Below are 17,023 nucleotides of genomic sequence, written 5' to 3'. Positions count from 1 at the left end.
TAGGTAATATATTTATTAATATACCTTCAATTGGGTAACGCGTGAATAAACAGTGGAGTTATAACATGAACGAGGGTAGAAATGAATCTGTCCGGTACAATCAGGGTGCGAGAACTTGGGCAGCGGGCTGCCATTGTCTCAGTCAGCTTTGTTCCGTCGCCTACTTCGCCGGCCGCGCCTAGTTCTGAACTTTAGCCCTCCTTTATGTAGTTGTTAATAGTTACCAAGGACGCATGCTCCAGTTTTCATTTATTGTCTTCTGGTCGCTTTATTTTGAATCCGCAACTTTGCTTTGCGTTCAAACTAGTTTTTCAATTTAATGATACAAAGTCAATATAACCTTATTCAAGCAACTCGAGTGTAAATGACAAACTGAACAATAGTATTAATATAAGTTGTATGTTTGAAGTTACGCTGCTAGTTATTTTGGCTGTGTGTAGCTTCGTCGAAATTGGGCTCACAGAAACAGGAGGTGCACGACTTAAAACTATATTATATCGCTACTTGGTTTCCGTTGATGTTAATGCTGTTAGTCTGATGGCCTTTACATCTTCATCGAAATTGAGTTTAGATGAAACACTTCCGTTCCGTTAATTCAGTCACGAAGTTTATAGGAACTTACGCCAAAAATTTACACCTTGGAAGTTTTTCCCCAGTAGTAGGATGAAGTTCGCATGTAGCAACAGCTTTACTTGAGAGAAGGTGAGTTGTGTTGTGTGGCAAATAGTAAAATATAAATAATGAAAGTGAGGACCTCCTCCTATCTCAAATTTCACTGACACTTTGACTCTGTGTTTGGCACTAATCGGTGTAACATAACTCCTGAAGATGCCCCGTGGAGGGGTGAAACACGTGTTGAGTAATTTGGCGGTGGCGGTTGTGTGATTCGCATTGTTTGCCGCATACGCATTTATCAGCGGGCTGGCGGGTGGTGCATTTTATTGCACGACTACCAGTGCATGTGCGGAAGCGGCTAAATATTGGTCCTTTTCTTACTTAGGATGGACTTCTGCGAGGTAACGCCTGATTCCATTAAATATCAAATTTCATTTAAAGTTGTATTATAAAGTAAATAGAGTGTGCAGCAGAATTACACCAAATAATTCCTTCATTTCTCTTTTCCATTGGACGACAAGACGCACGAGTTCACGACATCCATACACGGTTGAAATTCCTTCCACCCGCACGAAGCCTTTTGCTAACACTTTTATAGTGCTAACAGCCAAGGAGTGGAATAATTTACAGGCGTATTTGTTTCCAGATAATTATAACTCAGGAGTCTTCAAGTTGAGAGTAAATAGGTTTTTTCTAGGTAAGCATGGACTATTGTAGACATCGCTTAATAACAGGCGAGACAGAGGTCCAATACTTCATTCATCATAAGTCATTCACTGTTGGGCATAACCCTATTCTACGGTTTCCAATACGAGCCATTGAAAGCCGCCTGCATTCTGGTTTTTGGTGTCTACTTTTATGAATTTATGGTGTTAAAATAATATTTTTGAAACAGCCTCCATATAAAAGGCTTAGTTATTGTCGCATGACATTTAGTCGGCGCCAAAATATGTTAAACGTAACATAATACCCGTCCAACGGCTGCGACGAAACCGATACGAATATTCGAAAGGTTTATACATAAACTTTGTCATCGGTTTTGTCCAACAAAATATTGCACAACGGAAATACATTTCGCTAAATCCGCTACGGAATGTTGTGCATAAAATTGTGTATTTGCTCTATCTAGTTCCATACATACCATGTGTTATTATAATTCGATAATATAATCAATTCCATCATCATCACTTTAACATATTCACTAATGTACATAGCATCCCACAGCTGGACATATATCTCCCTATTGGTTTTGAATAGTACCGATATGAACACGGCCTGTATCCAGATTCTTCTGACTGCCATGACATGGTGGTCTGTCAATCGTCCACTATAGAACCTTAAGGTTTAATCGACGACCTGTTCTGTACACTTTGTTCTATCCACTGCCACTTGATTTTGCAAATCCCACATGTATGGTCTAGATCTATACATATAAACAAATAAATAAAATAGTCCTTATTTGTAATATTAATAAAACCGCTTTTCACTACATGCATATTAATAGGTTTAATTTTTACAGTCTTTCTGTCTGTTTGATCAGGCGAATTACTGAAATGGGTTGATCCGATTTTGATCATACTTTCACTGACAGGTACCACTTATGGTAATAACTTAGTCTACTTTTATTTTAGAATAAATTTCAAAACGCAAAAAAAAAATCAATATTTTTTTGTTGGATACCACGCGGACGAAATCGCGGATACAGCTAATATTACAATGTATTTCAAAGATAGAATTTATAAACATCATCACGTGTATCTTTTTTAAGCTTCCTTCTTCTTCTTAGGTAGATGGAAGCGCACTGGAAGGCACCCGTCCGCCTAAGATGGCTGCGATGACCGGTCCTGCGAAGCCTTCATCCATCGACTATCTCGCGACCTTTACCATGTCGTCGGTCAACCTGGTGGCGGGCGTACCCACGCCGCATCTAGCTGCTCGTTGTTTTCCACTGAAGTAGCATTCCCCACCACGAATACACAATAAAAAGACAACCAACCACTAACGCCATCTATTAACGTCGTACTAAGTCACAGCGTCACGACATAAACACCATCGTACCCTAATCATAATCGTTAAAAACGTGTTTATATATGTATATATACATACATATATATACATATATATGTATATATATATTTTATTTTCAATGAATGTGGAGAAAAAATATACAGATTAAAATACAAAAACACTTAGAACTCGAGTTAAATGTCCTGTTCTTTATTTATTTTATTGAATATGACTGTTACTGGTACTGAGCAGTGGGCGCTTTTCCAAGACCTCATTTAAGGTAGCAATATCCGTGAGCTCCTTCACGAGCTTTGGCACGATCCGCTACATACTACATTTACACCGGACTAGGTGGCCTTCGAGCTTTTAGGGAGAGCCTTAAGTGCTTTGTGAAGTGACTACCTTCAACCTATTAGGTTATATATATAAATAGGTAAGACAGCGACATAAATGGTCACTGTCTGTTATTTTGATAATCAAATAAAATTCTTAATAATGACATCAGAAGTTTATTTAGAAGCCAACAAAACCAGGTTGTGGGCAAATAGCTATCAACTTCAATAAATATTTAGGCTTGATTGAACTTGTTAACTTACATCATCCTTCCGACCCTTGAATTGGTGTAAGGGAATGTTTGATCAAATTATCTAAATCCATATAATGAGCAATGGATGAGCCATAGTAGTACCAAGCAAAAGATGAAATGCCTTCCAGAAGTTGTCAGCTCTCGAATACTCTGCTGGAATGGTGACAGAAATCTTAACAGGTCTTTTTAACAAACATCTGATAGATCACACCTAATGACGGACAGTCTTCTGTGAAGGATATGTCTGGAAGAGGACGGGATTGCTGCCCACGTAGTACTTCAGTGTACAAGGGTAATACCCTCGCATCACCGTGGTATCTCCTCCACATCACATCAAGAGTCCTCTGAGATTTCTAGAGGAGTTGGATCTGTTCGCAGTACCGCTTAGTTGCGGAAATAAGCCCGCAGTGACAAGACAAGTCAAGACATATTTGATCGCATTTTCCTTCTCAAAGCCCTCGTAAAAAATTCCACGCGTTTCGATCGACATTTTCTTTTGTGTCGTAATTGTGCGAATAAAGGTGAGAGCTCACAGGAGTTACGGTTCAACTTTCAGAGTGTAAACAAGCTTTAGGTAAAAAAAATATCCGGATGCGAGTTGTCAATTATTATTTTTTGTCACGCAGCGCCTTTGTCATTTGATATCTGAAGCTTTTTGGGTATTGTTACAAATGCTCGCGGCAGTACTTTTGTTGTTGTTTTTAAATATTTTTCCTCAAAACAAAATCTGTTGATTAACTTGGGTAAGGAATAGCTGTTGGTAAGTGGATCCTAATTGTGCCAAAATGAGGCTTTATTTAAAATGAGTCCTGATTGTAAATGTCATTTAATGAAAAGTAAGGTTATTGTAAGAGGCATTATGTTAAAATTAGACTTGATAGTAAATCAAGACTGATGGCACATAACGCTTGATAGTAAGAGAACCCTGATTGTATTAAAATAATGTTTATTGACGTGTTACATACGTATTGTAAAGGAATCTACTTACGTAGCATCAACGTGTCATGCAACCTGATCAAAGCAAGGTATGGAAATGCTAATTGCTGATGCAGCGCTTCGTGACCAGAGACATTGTTATAATAAATAGTTATTAAGGAAAGACACTCTACCTTCTCGCTTCAAAGTGGATAGTTAGATTACTTAGCATATAAGTACTATTTTAATATAATAAATAGTTTTTTTTTTTCGTTTGGCTGTAGCGATCGTAATTGATAATATTGTGGGGTAAAAATCTATCATATATTTCATATAGTCAATCATAGGCTCACTTTAATAGAAAAAGAGTAAAAATTATTTATGACACTCTTAAATATTTAATGGAATCAGGCGTTACCTAGCGGAAGTCCATCCTATGTAAGAAAAGGACCAATATTTGGCCACTTAGTGTAATGATTAGTGTACTCTGTGTTTGGCACTAATCGGTGTAACATAACTCCTGTAGATGTCCCGTGGAGGGGTGAAACACGTTTTGAGTAATTTGACGGTGGCGGTTGTGTGATTCGCATTGTTTGGCACATACGCATTTATCAGCGGGCTGGCGGGCGGTGCATTTCATTGCACGACTGCCACTGCATGTGCGGAAGTGGCTAAATATTGGTCCTTTTCTTACTTATGACACTCTTCTCATAAAGTACACAAGTGATCAATATAAGTGATTCTAAGTGCAAAAAAAAATTAAAGATTATTATTACAGCTGCACTTAGGATTCTTCCATTATTTTTCCATAGCACTTGCAACGTAATACGCTACACTTGCAGGTCCGTGGTCTTTGCTTTAGAGCCTCAAAGCTCTACCGGTCATGTTATGCGTGCTATTTGACTTGACACTTGAACTTGTGAATTCTTTTTTTATCCTTTATCGGCGAAGCATTTCATTTCTGTCTCGTCTAATCTTACGATCAGGTCTACGACGCTACCCTACCCTGAAGAATTTCATCCACTCTTGTCTAGAAGACTCAAAACTTATCAATGTTCCGAGCTATATCAGTTACTCGTAATAAATATATGCGAACCGTATCAAATAATTCATTATTAATCTAATATATAAAATTCTCGTGTCACGGTGTTCGAACTTGAACTCCTCTGAAACGGCTCGACCGATTTTTACCAAATTTTAAATGCGTATTCAGTAGGTCTGAGAATCGGCTACTATCTATTTTCCGTACCTCTAAGTGATAAGGGGGGTCCACCCCAAAAATTTTTATTTAATTTTTTATACAAAATTTTTTGTTTTTATTTTGTTATGATACAGCATGTAAAAATACATACAACCCAATTTTTTCACCCCTCCACGATCAACCCTTATTTATTATTTGTTAATTAAAAACTTTATTTTTTTTGCAAATCAACGTTTGCGGGATCAGCTAGTATTGTATATAATAATGATTTCTTAAAATAAATGTACCAATTTAAAAAATAAAATAAATAGTTTAAAACATTGCAGTAGTTTTAGTATTCGTGACTCCCGACAGCTGATGGACACAGCGATTTAAAAAATGTCCCCAATAAAAAGTCAAGCGCGGAGCTACCGTCCGCGCGGTCGGATAGGCCTTCCGCTTCCGGTTCCGTTCCCGTTGATATACAATATAAAAGTTATACCTCTGAAATTAGCAGGCTTCGTGCTACGAAATGTACAAATTGTTCGATTGAACTTTAGCATTCAATGCAATATGATATCGCAATTTAACATAATTAATATGCTAATAGATAATCTGTTATTATAGAGTTCGTAATACGAGACTTTGTATTTACGTAATTTAATACAACATTGTATATTTACACAAACATACATACATATGTATATTATTATATACTTTATTTGTAGATTAGAGTCCACGGACTCTTAAAGGAAGTGTAGGAGGTTCACCCTCAACGTGGACATTTTGTTAAGATTGTTGGAAGTCATTGGATGCAGATCGGTTCTAAACGATCCAATAGGAAATCTATCTAGAATGCCTACGTCTGCTGTAAGAGAATAAAGACAATCGATTGAGGTCATTGTATGTCCTCATCAGAATGCGTATGAAATCCTAGTTGCGAAGTTTTAAGACTTGAGGTGATAGCAGAATGTGAAGCTGTTATACACCCACAGACACCCTATGGAGGTGTACGAGGGTATATGTTCCTAATAAGTTATCTCACTCTCGGATCTAAGGCTGGGCCAGGTACAGGGATAGGTTTAGGAGCTAAAGGGCGAGTTGGGCATGTCAGTCCAACCGCAGACACCCTCAGGCTGTATAAGAATATCACGTCACACGAACTCGCGTGTGTATTGCACAGAGGAGACGCAAGATGTGATCGCGAGATTCATCGACGTGAATACGGCAACCGCCGCACAGACACTGGCGCACAACCTTAGTATGGCAATATAGAGTAGGAAATGGTTATACGAACTGTAATGTTAATAACTAGATATTGTTAAAGATCTGTGAATAAACATACAAATAAGGTACTGCAAAAAGATAAAAATTAATTTATTTTAAAAGAGTAACATTATAAACACTAACATGCAGGATATTGAGTAAAAAAATACGGATGTATTAAGTCTTAACTTAAAAATAAAGGCACAGAGGCTAATGTTTGTGGGATATAAATTAAATATATGCTAAAAATCATTTGAGTATACATTATCAAAGAACATCGTAACGGCCGGTCTTACCGACCCGAGAACCCTCCAATCGCCATCACGAGCGATGTGCTCCGCCCACTGCCATTTCAGACGGGCGATTCTTCGAGCTACGTCGGTGATCCTGGTTTTTCTGCGGATCATCTGATTTCTGAATTAATCTCGTAGAGAACTACGAGCAACAATCTACTGGTTTAATTAGAAGCTTAAAAGGGAGGACTTCCAGCAGGGGATGTTGGTCGTAATGATGAAGATAATGAATAAAGGAAGTCACTAACTGAATGCGTCGATAATTGTGGTCAAACTTCAGTATTATTTCCCGTTAGAACTGAGACTCATCTCAACGCATTGTAGTATAAAAATCGTCGAAGGCATTACAATGTCGGAGTAATTTGTGAGGCGACAATGGTCGATGGATTTTCATTGTTCTTTAACGGTTTTTTGATCCGCAAATGAGTGATCGCTCTTAATTGAGATTGGAATTTGCGTGCCGCCCGCCCCGCCAGCTGCGTTCAACGGAATTTCCAATCAATTTATTCTCAATGTCGGTGCCGCTGAAACTTTTTTTTGTGGGAACGAAATGATGTTAATTGTCTTCGATCTTTATTGAACTTCGATAAGTAACACTTCCTATTTATTTCCGGAAATTGTTTTTCCGTACACAAAACCCCGCTCGGGAAAAGACTGTATAAAGAGAGGTTGCCAAATAAAGTATCTTCTATATTTTATTTTACAAAAAATCCATAGAAACACTAGCTGATCCCGCAAACGTTGTTTTGCAAAAAAAATGATATTTTAATTTACAAATAAAAAATAAGGGTTGATCGTAGAGGGAGGGGTGAAAATTTATGGTTGTATGTATTCTTGTATGCTGTATCATAAAAACAAAAAATTTCGTTAAAAAAATAAAAAATTTTTTTTAAGTGTGAACAACCTTTATCACTTAGGAGTATAGAAAATAGATAGTAGCTGATTCTCAGACCTACTGAATACGCATATTAAATTTGGTAAAAATCAGTGAAGCCGTTTCAGAGGAGTTCAAGTTCGAACACCGTGACACGAGAATTTTATATATTAAATGTAAAAGTATACAATACTAAGTATTTATCCCGCTGTAAGCAGTGGTAGTCTACTGTTAAGGTCTGAGACTTGCAGGCATAGGTCGCAGGTTCGATTACCTGGATACAATTTAATATAAAACACATATGTGCTAAAAATATATATATTAGATAGGATTCGAACTGTACGCAAAAAAAAATTCTCTACATATCATACATAATACTACACTTCGATCGCCAAAGCCGACTATGGTATCTCCTCATAGATATATTTTGAGGAAGCCTGTGTATTGCAGTGGGTGTCTAAGGGCTGAATCGACGATTATTAGATATCTAACAGTTTCAGGCGTTACTTTGCGGAAGTCCATCCTAAGTAAGAAACAGACTAATATATAGCTACTTCCGCTATGTAGTGATGACTCGGTGTTTGGCACTAATCGGTGTAACATTACTCCTGAAGATGCCCCGTGGAGGGGTGAAACACGTGAGTGATTTAACAGTGGTAGTTGTGTAATTAGCATTGTTTGCCGCATGCGTATTTATCAGCGGGCTGGCGGGCGGTGCACTTTATTGCACGACTACTGCTACATAGCGGAAGTAGCTGTATATTAGTCCTTTTCTAACTGATTATTAGATGGTCTTTATTATTTCAATTGACTTCCACTGCTGGACACAGGTCTACTATAGAGAATTTCAAGTAAGTCAATCTTGTGGGATCGACGCCCGACGCTGCAATTTCTGATCCACGTTGGTGATCCAAGGTGGATGGTTTTCAGTGGGTTATAAATATATATATAATTTATATATATATATACATATATATATATATTATATATATATATATATATATATATATATATGTATATATATATACATACTATAGACATAAATATAATGAATATTAAAATTCAATTAAGATAACTTTGACTTTTGACTCTACTCTTGCTCGCAACGGATTAAAGTTGTGGAAAAGAAGCAGGTTAATACTTCAAACCAACACGACTTTTAATAAAGTTTAACACAGATTAATACACATACACTTTACCAGATATAGCCTAAATGAAATCAAAATAATCAGGCGAAATCACTGCCTATGATTCTAGTCGTTTAATATTCGATTATTGAAAAATAAGGTTTTTCCGCTTATTTAATAATAAAGTAAATAAAATAAAATTCTTTTCATCTCTGATCTTTTCTTGGAGCGAAACTTCGAGCATATCTTACGAGTATTTTTTATAGATTTATATTTATGAAGACCTAATTCGTTGAAAGCAATTCTTCTCCTTTTTCTTCTTAGCCAATGAATGCTCGCTGAATTGCATAGGCCTCCCCCAAGATCGTCACGTGGACTGGTCTAATGATCTCATACATTGACTTTCCGCGACCTGAACTATATTGTTGGTCCGACTAGTGGCCTACGTCGCGTTTATGAGCTAGTGGTTGCCACTTGAGAAAGACGACAGTGACCTTGGTTGTCTGAATGAAGACCAAATTCGTTGAAAGCAATTAATGTCATAGAAGACATACAAAAGAGTATATTTTTACAAATGAGTTGATGGACATTGATATATGAGGCTTCGTTAAACCTATAGAGGCTACACAATGGAAGCTTTTTGCATGCAAATTAAGCAGACGTCGGTACAGCGCAGATAAATCTCTGAGAATTAAATAACATGGATTTATAACGCGCTCCGAATGTCGGAGAAGTAAATAGAAAATCGCCGGCGCTGAATACTAAGCGGAAACACAAAGCGCCCTCCCCGCCGGGGGCGAAAACATTCCGCGCCCAGCGGAGGGCGTTCAATAAAAAATGTTCCCGACCTTGGCGGAGGCTTTTGGAACCTTTGAGCTAGTTAGGCATAACATTTTATAACATAAAATTTATCAAACTGGAATTCCATTTTTATTGGCTTAATTACCCACTTTGAATAACTTATACAAGCTGATCTGTTGTAAATGTGTATTCTTTGACATGTACTTTTGAATAAGTAAATGTATAGTTCATTTGTATGAATAAAATAGTAAAGCTTTTATACTTATTTCTAATCACCCTGTATAAAGCAATTCCTTTCAAATATGTTACATTCATTTTCTTATTGAATTACTACAGGTTACTAACTTCTGACAGTATAAAGTCTGCAGGGATAAATATTTAAAAATAATTAACTTTATTTATTGCAATCAAATATTCGATTACTATTTCCAATCACACTGTGTAATGTGATTACTGCAAAATATATTACATTTTTTACCAGACTACAAAGGCAATTTTTAAATAATAATTTTAATTTACATTTTCTTAATATATTATCATTACGTCATTAATTATTTCTAAAATACCGGCAGGGAATATACTATACATATATTCACCTTTCTAAAACTTTTATACCTATAATCAATCACCTGTAGTGATGACTCACGGAGTACACGCCTCCTTACGCCATCATCATCAATACATAACCCTCATAAATTTCCTGTAGGTTGGAAGAGACTTGTGTCTAGAATGTTCCGACGATCTTAACTATTCCGTTTACCTTGTACACTACGTACAAAACTAACTTTAAGAGAAATGAAATATTTAATATTTAGTAATAATGCTTATTGTGTGGTATGGGAAGTAAATGTTAACTATAGGACCTTGAATAAGTTCTCGCTGTTTTTTTTTTTTCAAAAAAAAATTATTTAAAATAGAATGCTTACAATGACATTACTCAAAGTATTGTCTATCATTAGAGACCACTTTCTCCCATCTCTCTGGTAGCAATTGAATCCCCCGTCGGAAAAATGACTCATCTTTCGAGGCAATCCATGAATCAAGCCATTTTTCGGCTTCTTCAAAAAAATGGAAGCGCTGCTCGCTTAAACCGTGCGCCATGGACCGAAACAAGGTTGGCGGTTGTGTGATTCGCATTATTTGCCGCATACGCATTTATCAGCGGGCTGGCGGGCGGTGCACTTTGTCGCACGACTACCACTGCATGTGCGGAAGTGGCTAAATATTGGTCTTTTTCTTATTTAGAAACAATGTAGCTTTGTATCGCTTAGTAATCTATTCAGCTGGTTGTTGTCGCCTCATATTCGATGTCTTGTATCTCTTGACGAGGAATTATATAAAGCCTTTACAACAAAAACGAAACATATTTTAACCACCGCTCTTACTCGTAATAAATAAGAAATATTGAGTGTATATAGATGTCAAAGATAAAATTCCCTGGAATGTATCCAAGAGTCTGAACAAAGGTAATGTTTAATACTGAACCCTGAATATTTATTTATGATAATGTTCAAGATATATGATCCAATTTTCTTCAAACAAATGCCTTTTAGCCGGACGGTCTAGCTACGTGATGTATAATAGACTGGATCTAGAGCTCATTGCAGTTGTTTTTTACTGAATCATAAAAAAATAAACATTCCTTTTGAAGTGATAATAAACCTACAATATGAGTTTTTCTAACAAACGAATCGGACATTTATCTCTTTAAAAATTCAAGAAATTTACTAAACACAGGCTCTGCCAAATTGCATATTACTCTATTTCACAGTGTGTTTACGATAAAGGTTTTTGGGAATTTTTCTTCCATATTTAAAAAAAATAACTATTTTAATAATATAATCACCAAAAAAAATATCGATTCTACTGATTTCTTGTTAGTCCTTCTGAGTAGGTGGTGCTTTATGATTTAATGGAAATTAAAAGAGACGATTATAAGTGATCGTAGTGATCTTATATAATAAAGCTATTTTGACTTCGACTTTTAACTTTGACTTTTGACTTTGACTCTGACTTTTACTTTATACTTTGACTTTGAATTTTAATTTTGACTTTTGTCTGAATTTGAATATAAAAAACAATGGCGAGTAGCTCTCTTTGTATTCTTGCATAGCCTTATTTATCATCTATTTAATAATAACATATGAAAGTCAAGCTTTATGTTATATCGTATAGGATCTATGAAAAACTTCTCGAAGGTCTGGTATTGAGCAATCAATGAGGATACGAAACTAAATAACAGATTCTATTTTCGATAACAATACAGTATTGTTATAATGGATTTACTGTGTAACCTATTTCAATGTAACAGAAATATAAATAAGTAAAAGCGGATTGTATAAATAAGGCTGAGTTTACTTACAAAATTATAAAAGTAATTTAGTCTCTTGTTTCGATATTCGTTTTTCAAATAGCAATTTTTTTTTTCCCTATAGTTATCGGAATGTGTTTCAGTATACGATTAAGGAATCTGAAATAGCTATTTGACATTTAAATTAGAACACTTATTTTGTTTTTACTTATGATAATTACAATAATAAATCCAATATCATTGGATGCTAAAGACGAAAATCTGCGACAAATGTGTTACTGGTGATGGATTTCTTGCAATTCCTATTTGTTTTCTTTTAAATTCATTAGATTCCCATCCACTACAAAAACCGGTTTGAGTGTGTTTGAGATTTTACAAAACTATGTTATAATCTTTGATCAAAAAGTAAGATAAAATTTTTAATGAAATGTAAATTATTTATTTATCTTTCCAAATAAATTTTATCACCTACAAAGTAAATCCCGTCTGATAAAACGCACTTTTGCTAACACATTTTGCAGTCCTCAAAACTGCGGAATATAGTTTTTTCGGTCTGGGCCTTGAACAACTTCAATTCGATTTTTATCTCCTCAATTGTGTCAAAATGGCGTCCCTGTAAAGGTTGTTGTTTCAGAAAAAGAACTCATGAAGAACTAATGTAGTATGACATCGACCAATCTAGACTTGACGCGTTTAAAACACAAAATATCCTACGAAATTGTTTAGGCTGAGCCAAATGATTTTCCAACTTTTGAGAAATAGAAGCTTGAAAAATCGACAGCCCCACCAACCTAGAAAAGAAAATTACCTGCCTTCCTAATGCTCGAGAGTTTTAAATGACAATTTCATCTTACTTTTTGATCATAGTAAATTGGAACAAAACAAATTATCGAGTTAATTTCAATGAATTCGGGAAAAAGGCTTCATAAAAAAGATTCCAAGAGCCACCGCATTGACGTATCTGATTATTTAAATATTAAACCTTATGAAAACATTTAACTTATGCACAAATTGAATACCAATCGGGTACAATCGCACTCGGAATATTGACAATGTGGAGGCTTTTTATACCGCCGAACCTCCGCCGCCCGGATTAACGCGCGTGCTCTCAACAACGCAGCCGGTTGCCTAACGACCCGGAACAATCGCTTTTATTTAACCGAATAAAGTTCACGTTTTAAAATTTATTTCAATTTTTAACTGCACTCGCAGGTTTTTAATTGGTTAATCTGTATTAGTTACACTACGGCGCCATCTCTATTTTACAGAGTGATTTTTTTAGATGTAAAAGCTTTAAACGATAAAATAAATAACTCACTTCATCAGTAAAAAATTTTAACATTTATTTCAAATCATTCTATATCATGACTTTGAAGTATGCAACTATAATTTATTTTATCTATTAAAATGCAAAATTACTTCTGGCAGTTTTCAGGCTCCCATGACCTCACTGCTACTACCCTGGTCTGGTTTGCCCCTTCTCAGTTCTCCTGCAACATCCAAATTCCTTAGTGATTCCATAAAAATACCAGGCTTAATGTGGACATCTTCTCATATCTTCATAGAACCAGGATCTTAAACTATTGTTCGATCATGTGCTCCGAGGTTCAACACGCATCCAGTCATTAATTAATTAATACATTCATACATTCAATATTACTAACATTCATTCAAACGTTCATTAATTCATTGGTTATATTTTCTTATTTTCATTCATATATTCGTTCATGTCAGACAATATACGCTTATTGCAAGGCATAGGTCTTCCCCACGGAACGCCAATGACGCCTGGTGGGTAAACTATTCACAAGGCGTCATTGGTTATATTTTCTTATTTTCATTCATATATTCGTTCATGTCAGACAATATACGCTTATTGCAAGGCATAGGTCTTCCCCACGGAACGCCAATGACGCCTGGTGGGTAAACTATTCACAAGGCGTCATTGGTTATATTTTCTTATTTTCATTCATATATTCGTTCATGTCAGACAATATACGCTTATTGCAAGGCATAGGTCTTCCCCACGGAACGCCAATGACGCCTAGTGGGTAAACTACCAAAGAGACGGACCGACCAAGTCTACCAAAGGACTACTTTTCTGCTTAACAATCAGTCTATTTGTATCTCATAGAAAATTCTCAAACGTAGCAAAATTGCAAAATGATTATATCATGTAAAAAGGGATATAAAGTGCATATTAAATTCTTCTACTCCGAGCGCAATATCTCGCAGGTCAGCGGGCAGCTGTTACGAACTGTGGCGTCATTTTGTGCTGCAAATTCGAAATGGCTTCGAGTTTTAGATGTGAGAAATATTGTTACATTTTAATCTTTAGAATTATTTGATTTAAGCTTCAGTGTTTTGCACGTATGTCTAAAAAATTTTAAATAATTCAACAATCACGACAAGAACGATTCAGATGTAAATTAACTTAACTAACTAAAGTTACTTAAGTAGCGACCACAAGTCAGTAGCTGCGGCGTAGCCTCTCCACTAGATAGACAAACATTGTCAAGGTAACAAAAAGTCGCCGATTGTAACCAACATAGGACCGATCATTCTGTAGATTTTCTGGGAAGGCCTATGCCTCGCAGTAGGAGTCTGCTGGCTTACGTGGTGGTGATGAAGCGATAAAATATAAATTTACGTTGAGATGAAGGATGCTTACTTAAGAACACAATGTAGTTTTAATGGAATCAGGCGTTACCTTGCGGAAGTCCATCCTAAGTAAGAAAAGGATCAATATTTAGCTACGTCCGTACATGCAATGGTAGTCGTGCAACAAAGTGCACTGGCCGCCAGCCCGCTGATAAATGCGTATGCGGCAAACAATGCGAATTACACAACTGCCACCTTTAAACCACTCAACACGTGCTTCACCCCTCCACGGGGCATCTTCGAAAGTTATGTTACACCGATTAGTGCCAAACACAGAGTGTTTGTAATTTCAATTAATTTGAGCTCTTTTTGATTTAATTCGTCTGTTTGAAAATACATATACAACTTGAAATTATTGTGTTGAGTACAACGCCATCTATTTGCGTCGCTCGCAACAGTATGCAGTTGATCTATACCTATTTTTATTTTAGCGCCATCTAGTGAATTTTCTGTTGTTATGTACGAGAAATGAATTCGAAATCTATTTGGGAAAATATTGTTTAAGACGTTACTAGACCACATTAATGCATCGAGAGCAAATAAAATATTATTTAAAGACAGCAACAAACCTGTCCTTAACAAAGTGGACCATTAACAGAGTAGTACGGGGCTGCAAAAGAGGTAGAGATAGAATATGAGATGAGATAATGAAATAAAAAATAGTGAGATAACATGTATTCATGTATGTTTTTTGCCATACGTAACGGAATGGTAATTTCTAGATGAGTATTATATCGGAAGACATGCTGAAACGACTCACCGCCGTTTGCCGATATTTATATTATATTAAAACATATTTTTTAGTTGGTATACCTTTAACAACAAGAACCTGTTTGATAGACAGTCATCCAAGAGGCTCAAGAGCTAAAGCACAAGGCGGCCTTCGTTATTTGTCGAACAAAAGACGTTCTCGGGTTCTGATTCATGTGTCCATACGGTAGTAACAATATCACGTCACACGAACTCGCGCGTGTTCACACGGACGAGACTCAAGATGCGATCGCAAGGTTCATCGATGTGGCGAATACGGCAACCACCGCACAGACACTGGTGCACAGCCTAAGGATAGCAATGTGGAGTAGGGACGAGGAAGTGGTTACACGAAATTTAATTTTAAAACCTGGACATTGTTTGAGCGTTGCGAACAAACTAACAAGATACCTTAAGTATAAAAAAGAATAAAATTTCAAAGCACCTAGAAAAGTTTAAGATTAAAGTTAGAAAATCCTTTAAGAATAGAGTAGAATTACTTAGTAAACACCGCTACATACAGAAACGTAAGCAAAAAATTTACAGAAACATTGACTGCTATCGTAAAAACAAAGACAGGGATGATAATGTTTGCGGTGTGTAGGTTCAATAAAAATAACCAACATCTTCACCGCAAAATCATACACAGGTCTTTACCACCTGAAATAATGTTTTGATATTCTGTGTGTTAATCTGGAAGTTACAGGAAAACTAATATTACAGTCTCCTGCTCTTCCATTGGCTTTCTATGAGTCCAAGGCACGTCACCTTGTTACGTATGCTTGATCTCTTTCCGAATGATTGCTTTATTATAATTAGCAGCTATAAAATTGACGTTTTTAAAATGCTTCAAAGTCATGTTATTTATTAAACTCAAGTTTACGAATATAAGAATGCTTTCTTCAAGTTTTTGTCAGTATAAATTTGCCTTTAAAGTTTTAAAATGAATTCAGCAAAGCTGTTTGCGGGTGTTTACGTCGCAGGTGGAATTGAGACCGCTTCCTTAATGCGGCGCAGAGGAAACCTTTTTACCGCAAACCTACTGTACACAGCTACTTACAAACTATGGTATAAGTGAACACGTAATTTTAGGATTCTATTCGGAAACAGTTCCGCTGTGGTGAAGGTTTTGATATGAACATTTCACCGGCATAGCTAATACATCTAATAATATTTTGTCGCTTATCGGCAAAGCATTTTTCCTCTGTCTCGTCTGATGTTAAGCGATGACGTGGTCTACAGTCACTTGTGGCGTGCATATCGCGCGCCACTCAAACACCAAGCTCTTACCCACGTGACCGTCAATCGCATAGCGGTGGCGGCGGCAGTGAAACAGATAAATGACAGATGGCGCCACAGTAGACGCAACGAAAATCTGCATCGCGCTGTTGAGTCTCCGCGCTCATTATAAGGGCTAGCGGAGGTGCGGTCAACACGGGAAGAAGCAACTGAAGATCAAGAAGCGACGAACAAAAAGCAACCGACGAACTAGAAGCAACCGAAGAACAAGAAGCTACCGAACAACAAGAAGCTACAGTACTACGACAACTCTTACACACTCTTCGCCTGAGGACACCTAAGTTACAGTTGTCTGGAAGCAATGAAACCGGTATGTTGTTCCACTCTTTAGCTACGAG

This window comes from Battus philenor, unplaced genomic scaffold (assembly GCF_028537555.1).
Source record: "Battus philenor isolate CCGP_79_NKW_IND1 unplaced genomic scaffold, ilBatPhil1.0.hap1 SCAF_21, whole genome shotgun sequence".
In the NCBI taxonomy this organism is placed as follows: Eukaryota; Metazoa; Arthropoda; class Insecta; order Lepidoptera; family Papilionidae; genus Battus; species Battus philenor.
Note: the sequence above shows the minus strand (reverse complement) of the source record.